The sequence below is a fragment of the Lethenteron reissneri genome, chromosome 60 (assembly GCF_015708825.2).
Source record: "Lethenteron reissneri isolate LAM-NWPU_2019-01 chromosome 60, ASM1570882v1, whole genome shotgun sequence".
NCBI lineage: Eukaryota > Metazoa > Chordata > Hyperoartia > Petromyzontiformes > Petromyzontidae > Lethenteron > Lethenteron reissneri.
This window is the reverse complement of record NC_083838.1, coordinates 3426847-3436964: the sequence shown is the minus strand read 5'-3', so window position 1 is coordinate 3436964 and position 10118 is coordinate 3426847.

Sequence of the window (10118 nt, the reverse complement as noted above, 5' to 3'; positions counted from 1 at the left end):
GATGATGATGATGACGACGACGATGATGACGATGATGACGATGACGATGATGATGACGACGATGATGATGACGATGATGACGACGACGATGATGATGATGTTATCCGACTCTCTGTTGAATTACATTACATTTCTAAGTATACTAGATTTGTGTTTCTATTTCATTTATACCTGACGACGATTGCTTGTGTTGCAATCGAAACGTCGTATGCTAGTATTTAATTTATTACATTCTCTTTATACGCGAACTACCGAAATAACCAAAGAGTTTTTCATGCAGTCACGAAAGCTCCAAATTAAGTTTGAGCCAGACTCGAGTCCCAACACAATCGGAATCTGAACTTACACTGCAGGAGGAATCCGATGAGCTATGAAGCTCTTTCATTAAACAGATGTCCGGCAGGGGCCACGGGGTAAGAACGTTACGACAAACAGTACGAGAAAAATACGATAGGAGTGCAGAACACAGGAAAGGTAAATAAACCACCACAAAAACGTACAAATACCGCACTGAACCGCCCCTATCCTACCTGGCAAAGCCCTCGGAGCTATTTAACTTAATTGTCGGAAGCGACCTGGCCGCAAATGCCAGCTCAGCAAAGCGTCTCGTCACGCGAGAAAACGTCTCGCAGCCAAATAATGATCCACCTAATCTCAATGCGCGTCTCGAAATGTGGAGGGAAAAAATATAATCCACGTGACCGCGGGGAGAGAGAGATACACTTTTTTTTAACTTTTAAACAACTTTTATTGCCGCCAGCAGCAACAGCACTGGAGGCGATTTCGATGCGAAACACACAAAGTTACCGGCAAATAAATGAGAATAAAGGCTACAAATCCACGCGCTGTGGCGCTAAAAGCACCGCGCACAACACGAAAGAAAAGCCACGTGGTGGTGGTGGTGGTCATCGAGAGAGAGACGCAAAATCCAAATATGCAAGCGTCAGGATCGTGATTGAAAGAACGACCTCCTGTACACCAGGCGAGGTAGTTAACATCTCATAGCTACCGTGATGATGATGAGAGAGAGAGACGCAAACTCCAAATACACAGCAGGCGTCGTCAAGGTCGGGTTCGAACCCACGACCTCCTGTATACCAGGTGAAGTCGTTAACATCTCCTAGCCACCGTGATGATGATTATGGTGAGATAGAGAGACGCAGACTCCAAATGCACAGCAGCAGGCGTCAGGGTCGAGATTGAACCCACGACCTCCTGTACACCAGGCGAGGTAGTTAACATCTCCTAGCCACGGTGATGATGATGAGAGAGAGACACGCAGACTCCAAATATACAGCAGCAAGCGTCATGGTCGGGATCGAACCCACGACCTCCTGCACACCAGGCGAGATCGTTAACATCTCCTAGCCACCGTGATGATGATGAGAGAGAGACACGCAGACTCCAAATATACAGCAGCAGGCGTCAGGGTCGAGATCGAACCCACGACCTCCTGTACACCAGGCGAGGTAGTTAACATCTCCTAGCCACGGTGATGATGATGAGAGAGAGACACGCAGACTCCAAATATACAGCAGCAGGCGTCAGGGTCGAGATTGAACCCACGACCTCCTGTACACCAGGCGAGGTAGTTAACATCTCCTAGCCACGGTGATGATGATGAGAGAGAGACACGCAGACTCCAAATATACAGCAGCAAGCGTCATGGTCGGGATCGAACCCACGACCTCCTGCACACCAGGCGAGATCGTTAACATCTCCTAGCCACCGTGATGATGATGAGAGAGAGACACGCAGACTCCAAATATACAGCAGCAGGCGTCAGGGTCGAGATCGAACCCACGACCTCCTGTACACCAGGCGAGGTAGTTAACATCTCCTAGCCACGGTGATGATGATGAGAGAGAGACACGCAGACTCCAAATATACAGCAGCAGGCGTCAGGGTCGAGATTGAACCCACGACCTCCTGTACACCAGGCGAGGTAGTTAACATCTCCTAGCCACGGTGATGATGATGAGAGAGAGACACGCAGACTCCAAATATACAGCAGCAAGCGTCATGGTCGGGATCGAACCCACGACCTCCTGCACACCAGGCGAGATCGTTAACATCTCCTAGCCACCGTGATGATGATGAGAGAGAGACACGCAGACTCCAAATATACAGCAGCAGGCGTCAGGGTCGAGATCGAACCCACGACCTCCTGTACACCAGGCGAGGTAGTTAACATCTCCTAGCCACGGTGATGATGATGAGAGAGAGACACGCAGACTCCAAATATACAGCAGCAGGCGTCAGGGTCGAGATTGAACCCACGACCTCCTGTACACCAGGCGAGGTAGTTAACATCTCCTAGCCACGGTGATGATGATGAGAGAGAGACACGCAGACTCCAAATGCACAGCAGCAAGCGTCAGGGTCGAGATTGAACCCACGACCTCCTGTACACCAGGCGAGGTAGTTAACATCTCCCAGCCACCGTGACACCCATGTAGCAACACCCTGCATCACAGATGTCCAGGAAGGGAGTCAGGGGGGTGGAGGGGGTACGACGTCTTCACGACGTTTCGGGGCAGGGCATAATCAGCAGCAGCAGCAATGCGCTGTCTAAGAAACTCACGCCAATCGGCCGCTTGCTCACAAACTTGAACCGGCCACGAGGAAAACAAAATCCTAAAGAGCAAGAGACTCGTCATCGCGGTAGACGCATGTTATCGACGGGGTCTGCTACGGACGCGATAGTGCACGGGGGGAGTGGTGGGGTGGTGGGGGGGGGGGTGGGGGGGGTGGGGGTGGTGGGGGTGGTGGAGGTGGTGGGGGTGATGGGGGTTGTGAGGGTGGTGGGGGTGGTGGGGGTGGTGGGGGTGATGGGGGTTGTGAGGGTGGTGCGGGTGGTGGGGGTGGTGGGAGTGGTGGAGGTGGTGGAGGTGGTGGGGGTGGTGGGGGTGGTGGCGGTGGTGAGGGTGGTGGGGGTGGTGGGAGTGGTGGGGGTGGTGGTGGTGGTGAGGGTGGTGGGGGTGGTGCGGGTGGTGGGGGGTGGTGGGAGTGGGTGGGGGTGGTGAGGGTGGTGGGGGTGGTGGGGGTGGTGGGGGTGGTGAGGGTGGTGGGGGTGGTGGGGGGGTGGCGACTGGGGTGGGCCTGGCCTCTATCATCGTGAGCTCGAGTCGAGAGCGGCTCTCTCTCCCCCTCTCTCTTTTTTTATTTACGATCAGAGGAAACAAGAAGATGCTCGGTGTAGTCGGCACTTTGCTTCGTTCATCATTTCGTAATTTTTTTACTTTGCTTTATGTAAATCCCCACCTCTCGCTCACTCTCTCGGTCAATCTCTCGGTCACTTTCTCGCTCACTCTCTCGCTCACTCTCTCGCTCACTCTCTCGGTCACCCTCTCGGTCACTCTCTCGCTCACTCTCTCGGTCACCCTCTCGGTCACTCTCTCGCTCACTCTCTCGGTCACCCTCTCGGTCACCCTCTCGGTCACTCTCTCGCTCACTCTCTCGCTCACTCTCTCGGTCACTCTCTCGCTCACTCTCTCGCTCACTCTCTCGGTCACTCTCTCGCTCACTCTCTCGCTCTCTCTCTCTCTTGCTCACTCTTTCGCTCCCTCTCTCTCTCTCGCTCTCTGCTCACCTCTGATTAAAATTGCGGCCCAGTTTGCCGTTGCTGTATGTACGTGTGCGTGCGTGCGGGGAACGGTGGTGGAGCGGTTAGCGCGCTGCGCTACGACCCGGTCGACTCGAGTTCGATTCCCGCAAAGGCGGCCGGGCGTGGCCACCCACCCCCTCGTGTGCCGTGCCAACCTTCATAGGAGCTCGCTAACAGCACTTGCCCCCACAGTCTGTTACAGGCTATACGGGGGATCTTTGTCTTTTGTTATTAATAGCGGAGGGCGGGGGGCATGGGTTTAAGAGGCCGTAGTCTCAGCGGTCGGCAACGTTTAACCTACTCACGCCGGCTTGTGCCCGCCCTCACAGTCGGGCATATTTGCGGAATACACCACGCCGCCGTTGACCCTGGCCATTGACCGAGCAACCCAACGTTCCTACCAGCTCCCTCCGCAGGAGGAATGTGTTTATTTTAAAGCCACACAGTGTTGTTGAAGAGTGTTGAGGTCTATTTCTTTTCATCTGTTTTTATTACTATATTTGAAAAACATTTCAGAGCAAAGTGACTATAAAATTTCTCGTTTATTTCGGTAGCAGATCCTGAAAAACGGCACGTCAAGCGAGGAATCGCCGCACAGTGTAGACATTGCAGGGCATTAATAATACAAAATAAAACAACAACAACATCGTGCTAATTTGAATCGCATCTGCACCATAAAATCAGCCTTGAGGCAAGTGCTGTGAGCGAGCGGCTATGAATTTCGGAACGGCGCACGAGGGGGTGGGTGGTCAGCACCACGCCCGGCCGCCTTTGTCACCCCAGTGGCGACGTTTACACACCGCACCAGGTAACTCATTTGAGGCTGAGTCGATCTAGGGGCGGCCCGGGACCGATTCAGAAAATCGTCAATTGGTGTTTTTGGCCGTGAGCGGGAATCGAACTCGGGTCGCCGGGTTCATAGCGCTAACCACTACACCACCGCTCCCCATACTCTTACAAAGACAAAGATCCCCCGTATAGCCTTAACAGACTGTTGAGGCAAGTGCTGTGAGCGAGCGGCTATGAATTTCGGAACGGCACACGAGGGGGAGGGTTGTCAGCACCACGCCCGACCGCCTTTGTCTCCCCAGTGGCGATGTTTACACACCGCACCAGGTACTCATTTGAGGCTGAGTCGATCTAGGGGAGGCCCGGAACCGATTCAAAAAATCGTCACTTGGTGTTTGGCCGTGTGCGCTAACCGCTACACCACCGCTCCCCATACTCTTACTCACACTCGCTCACACGCAATCACTCACTCACTCACGTGGGCACAATCACACCGCGTTGCGCATTCACAAATGGCGCCAAGGCGGTTGATTGGTGACACGTGTGATGGAATTTGCTACTAGTAACCACCATGGGTAGCATTCACTGTCGTCAGTGTCCACTCTGGGCATTGTCCACCACGGGCAGTATCCACCACGGGAGTGTCCACCATACCCTGCTAAGGGGCACGCATCCTAATCTGTCTTCGCAGTGCCTCGGCGCTGTTTCGGTCCCACAATTCGTGCTGCTGCTGCTGTTGTTGTTGTTGTGAACATGTAGTAGTACTAGTAGTATTATTATGATTCTCTGCTCAGATGCGAATGCGCCAGCTACTACCGCGGTGACCTCGGATACCGCGTGGCGGTTCGCGATCAAGAGGCTGGTGGGGTGATGGTGGTGATGATGGTGATGGTGGTGGTCGTTTTAGCCCGTGGTTTACACGAAGCGAACGGGGCAAAAGTGAAACTCGTTGTGTGCATCGTACGCTCGGCGTTTCTCGAGGGAGAGGACCGACCCACCCCACCACCACCACCATCCCACCACCACCACCACACCCCAACCATTTGTTTTCGGAAGGAACTACTCACGCCAGCGCTCCAGCTTGCGTTGCCGATAAGCTCCGGCCGAGCCTCAGAAGGAGAAATGCTACGCACCTGGATAAGCACGCTTGGCTACGTACGGTGCAAAGGAAGTTCAACATATGCGCGCACGCATACGCACAGCTGGTTCAATGGGACCGCAGTAGCGTGCGAGAGAGTGGCCAGCCTGGAAATGCGTTTCATCCAGCAGTGGATTGTTGTTGTTGTTTTATAGAGAGACTTGTCCCCGCCCCCCATTCCCCCTACCGTCACCAGAGGAATGTGGAATTTCCATGACTGCACCTAGCAGGGCCGAATGCAGAAGATCAGTACCAACCAATGAAGCAACGGATCGATGGTCATTTGAGTAGCAATTCTATTCGACTTTTCTGCTATTGATTTATGTATATCGATGCATCATATATAGTGCACATATACTGGTAGGAACCTCCTGGTTACACCAGCCCACAGGGGAGTGTTATGTCCGTCCGTCCGTCGTGCATCCAATCATGGGAGGAGTGGGGCTGGGTGGAGAGGGGAGGGTGGGGAGGGGCTGGGTGTGGAGGGTTGGGAGGGGCTGGGTGGGGAGGGTGGGGCTGGGTGGGAGGGTAGGAGGGGTGGGGCTGGGTGGGAGGGTAGGAGGGGTGGGGCTGGGTGGGGAGGGGCTGGTCACCCCGTGGTGCCCTTATAAAACTCAACGTTTAACCTACTCACGCCGGCTTGTGCCCGCTCTCACAGTCGGGCATATTTGCGGAATACACCACGCCGCCGTTGACCCTGCAGGCCATTGACCGAGCAACCCAACGTTCCTACCAGCTCCCTCCGCAGGAATGTGCTACCGACATCAGCATTTCACTAAATCTTTTTTTTCTGTTGGTGGGTAGGATGAGAGAGGCAGGTGCGGTTGTGGTGATATTGTTCTGCATCTGAATAGAACAAAAAAACCGTCAATAATAAAAAGTTAATCATCGTCACCGCTGGCGAGATGTTTGCTACCTCGCCCGGTATGCAGGAGGTCGTGGGTTCGATTCGATCCCGACCCTGACGATGCCTGTTGGATATCATTTCTCTCTCTCTCGCTCTCTCTCCCCGTGGATTTTTCTCCCGCACATTTAGAATGCACATCACGCGTTCAGAGTAATTGGCTGCTGCTATGCATGTCCACGTGATGATGATGATGATAAGCGTACTTTCGTTGAGCTATCATATGCGATAGCCAGCTCCGCTTCTGACAAAGAGCGACATGGCCTTACCCAGTGCCGGATGAAACGAGTGCGGGGTCGGTAACATGATGTTATAAAGGGGCCTTAAATAAAAAAAAATATTAAAGAACAATTTTTTTACTTTCACAGTAAAGCAATTGTATTTTTTTCATTTGCCATGAAACCAGGTAATACGACAAATCGGTAACCTTAAACACCCGGTCGTTCATAAAAGCTGAAGGCGGTATAGGACTATAGTAATAGAGCAAGTGCAGAATCACTGAACCGGAATTGAAAGCTTGAAAGGAGTTCAGGCGCGAAGCAGCGTTGGGGCGATGTCAACACAGCTGCATTGCTCGCACGTGCGCGTGCGTGTGCGTGCGTGTGTGCGTGTGTGTGTGTGCGTGTGTGTGTGTGCGTGTGTGTGTGCGTGTGTGTGTGTGCGTGTGTGTGTGCGTGTGCGTGTGTGTGCGTGCGTGTGTGTGTGCGTGTGTGTGTGTGCGTGTGTGTGTGCGTGTGTGTGTGTGCGTGTGCGTGTGTGTGCGTGCGTGTGCGTGCGTGTGTGCGTGTGTGTGTGCGTGTGTGTGTGTGCGTGTGTGTGTGTGTGTGTGCGTGTGTGTGTGTGCGCGTGCGTGTGTGCGCGTGTGTGTGTGCGTGTGTATGTGTGTGTGTGCGTGTGTGTGTATGTGTGTGTGTGCGTGTGTATGTGTGTGTGCGTGTGTGTGTGTGAGCGTGTGTGTGCGTGTGTGCGTGTGTGTGCGTGTGTGCGTGTGTGTGCGTGTGTGTGTGTGCGTGTGTGCGTGTGTGTGTGTGCGTGTGTGTGCGCGTGTGTGTGAGAGTGTGGGGAACGGTAGTACCTGGTGCGGTGTGTAAACATCGCCGCTAGGGAGACAAAGGCGGTCGGGCGTGGTGCTGGCCACCCACCCCCTCGTGTGCCGTTCCGGCCTTCATAGGTGCTCCCCACTAACAGCACTTGCCCCAACACTCTGTTAAGGCTATACGGGGGATCTTTGTCTTTTGTGTGTGTGTGTACGTGAGTAGCGATATGAGAGCTTCGCCCCAACAGCTCGTCGAGGCTATAGGGGGGACCTTTGTCTGTTTGTGGTGGCGTCCATCCGGCCCGTGTCTCATGACTAACAGTGAGAGTCAGCGTGTAAGGTCGCAAGGAGCGTGTGTGTGTCTGTGTGTGTGTCTGTGTGTGTCTGTCTATGTGTCTGTGTGTGTGTCTGTGTGTGTCTGTGTGTGTCTGTGTGTGTGTCTGTGTGTGTGTCTGTGTGTATGTGTGTGTGTCTGTGTGTGTCTGTGTGTATGTGTGTGTGTCTGTGTCTGTCTGCGTCTGTGTGTGTGTCTGTCTGTGTCTGTGTGTGTGTCTGTGTGTGTCTGTGCGTGTGTCAAACACCATCGGTGACAATTATCTGAGACAGTGTGGTCTCGGGCCTCCCCCTAGGTCGACTCAGCTTCAAACGAGTACCCGGTGCGGTGTGTAAAACATCGCCGCTGGGGAGACAAAGGCGGCCGGGCGTGGTGCTGGTCACCCACCCCCTCGTGTGCCTTGCCGGCCTTCGTAGGCGCTCGCTAACAGCACTTGTCCCAAAAGTCTGCCAAGGCTATACGGGGGATCTTTGTCTTTATCTTTGTCAGATGTGCCACTTGCAGTAAGTTGTCTTACGACTCTTGCCACCACGATACTATTACAGTATGTGACATAGGCATGTGACATAGGCATGTGACATAGGCATGTGACATAGGCATGTGACATAGGCATGTGACATAGACACGACTGCAAAAAACACACATTAAGTGTTGACTGGACCGTGAAAACATCGCTGGATGGAATGATGATGGAAGATGGTTCAGGAGCGACCCGGCCGCAGACAATAGCTTAACGATGTGGCTTATCATCGTCATCGTAATCATCACGTGGAAATGTAGCAGCTCAAAAAAAAGAGACTCTAAACGAGTGATGTTGATTTTGAATGTGGAGGCTTAAACAAAAACACCGAAGCACCCGGAGAAAAATCCACGAGACCACGGGGAGAGAGACAGAGACACACTCCAAATATACAGGAGGTGTCAGGGTCCGAATCGAACCCACGACCTCCTGTACACCAGGCGAGGTAGTTAACATCTCCTAGCCACCGTGATGATGATGAGAGAGAGAGAGACACTCCAAATATACAGCAGCCGGCGTCAGGGTCCGAATCAAACCCACGACCTCCTGTATACCAGGCGAGGTAGTTAACATCTCCTAGCCACCGTGATGATGATGAGAGAGATACGCAAACTCCAAACATACAGCAGCAGGCGTCAGGGTCCGAATCAAACCCACGACCTCCTGTATACCAGGCGAGGTAGTTAACATCTCCTAGCCACCGTGATGATGATGAGAGAGAGAGAGACACTCCAAATATACAGCAGCCGGCGTCAGGGTCCGAATCAAACCCACGACCTCCTGTATACCAGGCGAGGTAGTTAACATCTCCTAGCCACCGTGATGATGATGAGAGAGATACGCAAACTCCAAACATACAGCAGCAGGCGTCAGGGTCCGAATAAAACCCACGACCTCCTGTACACCAGGCGAGGTAGTTAACACCTCGCCAGCGATGAAGATGATTGACTTTGTATTAATTGACTTTTTTTTCTATTCAGATGCAGAACAGTAATCACCTCCCTCCGTCCCTCCCTCTCCCCACCGAAAGAAAAACGACGAAGTGAAATGTTGATGTCGGTGTATGTACGTGTGTGTCTGTGTGTACGTGTGTGCGTGTACGTGTGCGTCTGTGTGTACGTGTGTGCGCGTCTGTGTGTACGTGTGTGTGCGTGTGTGTGTCTGTGTTTACGTGTGTGTCTGTGTGTGCGTGTGTGTACGTATGTGTGGGGAGCGGTAGTGTAGTGGTTAGCGCGCTGCGCTACGAACCCGGCGACACGAGTTCGATTCCCGCTCACGGCCAACACCAGTGACGATTATCTGAACCGGTCCCGGGCCTCCCCTAGGTCGACTCAGCCTCAAATGAGTACCTGGTGAGGTGTGTAAACATCGCCACTAGGGAGACAAAGGCGGTCGGGCGTGGTGCTGGCCACCCACCCCCTCGTGTACCGTTCCTGCCTTCATAGGTGCTCGCTAACAGCACTTGCCCCTACAGTCTGTCAAGGCTAGGCGGGGGATCTTTGTACGTATGTACTTGTGTGTCTGTGTGTGTACGTGTGTGCGCGTGTGTGTGCACGTGTGTGCGCGTGTGTGTGTACGTGTGTGCGCGTGTGTGTGTGCGTGTGTACGTGTGTGTGCGTGTGTACGTGTGTACGTGTGCGTGTGTGCGTGTGTATGTGCGTGTGTGTGTAGCCGGAAAAGACAGGGACTGCGTGTGCTGGGGAAGTTTGGCGACTCACTGATAAGAAGCCTTGGGACGTAACGAGCACGTACATATATACACACACACACTCACACACACTCACACAACA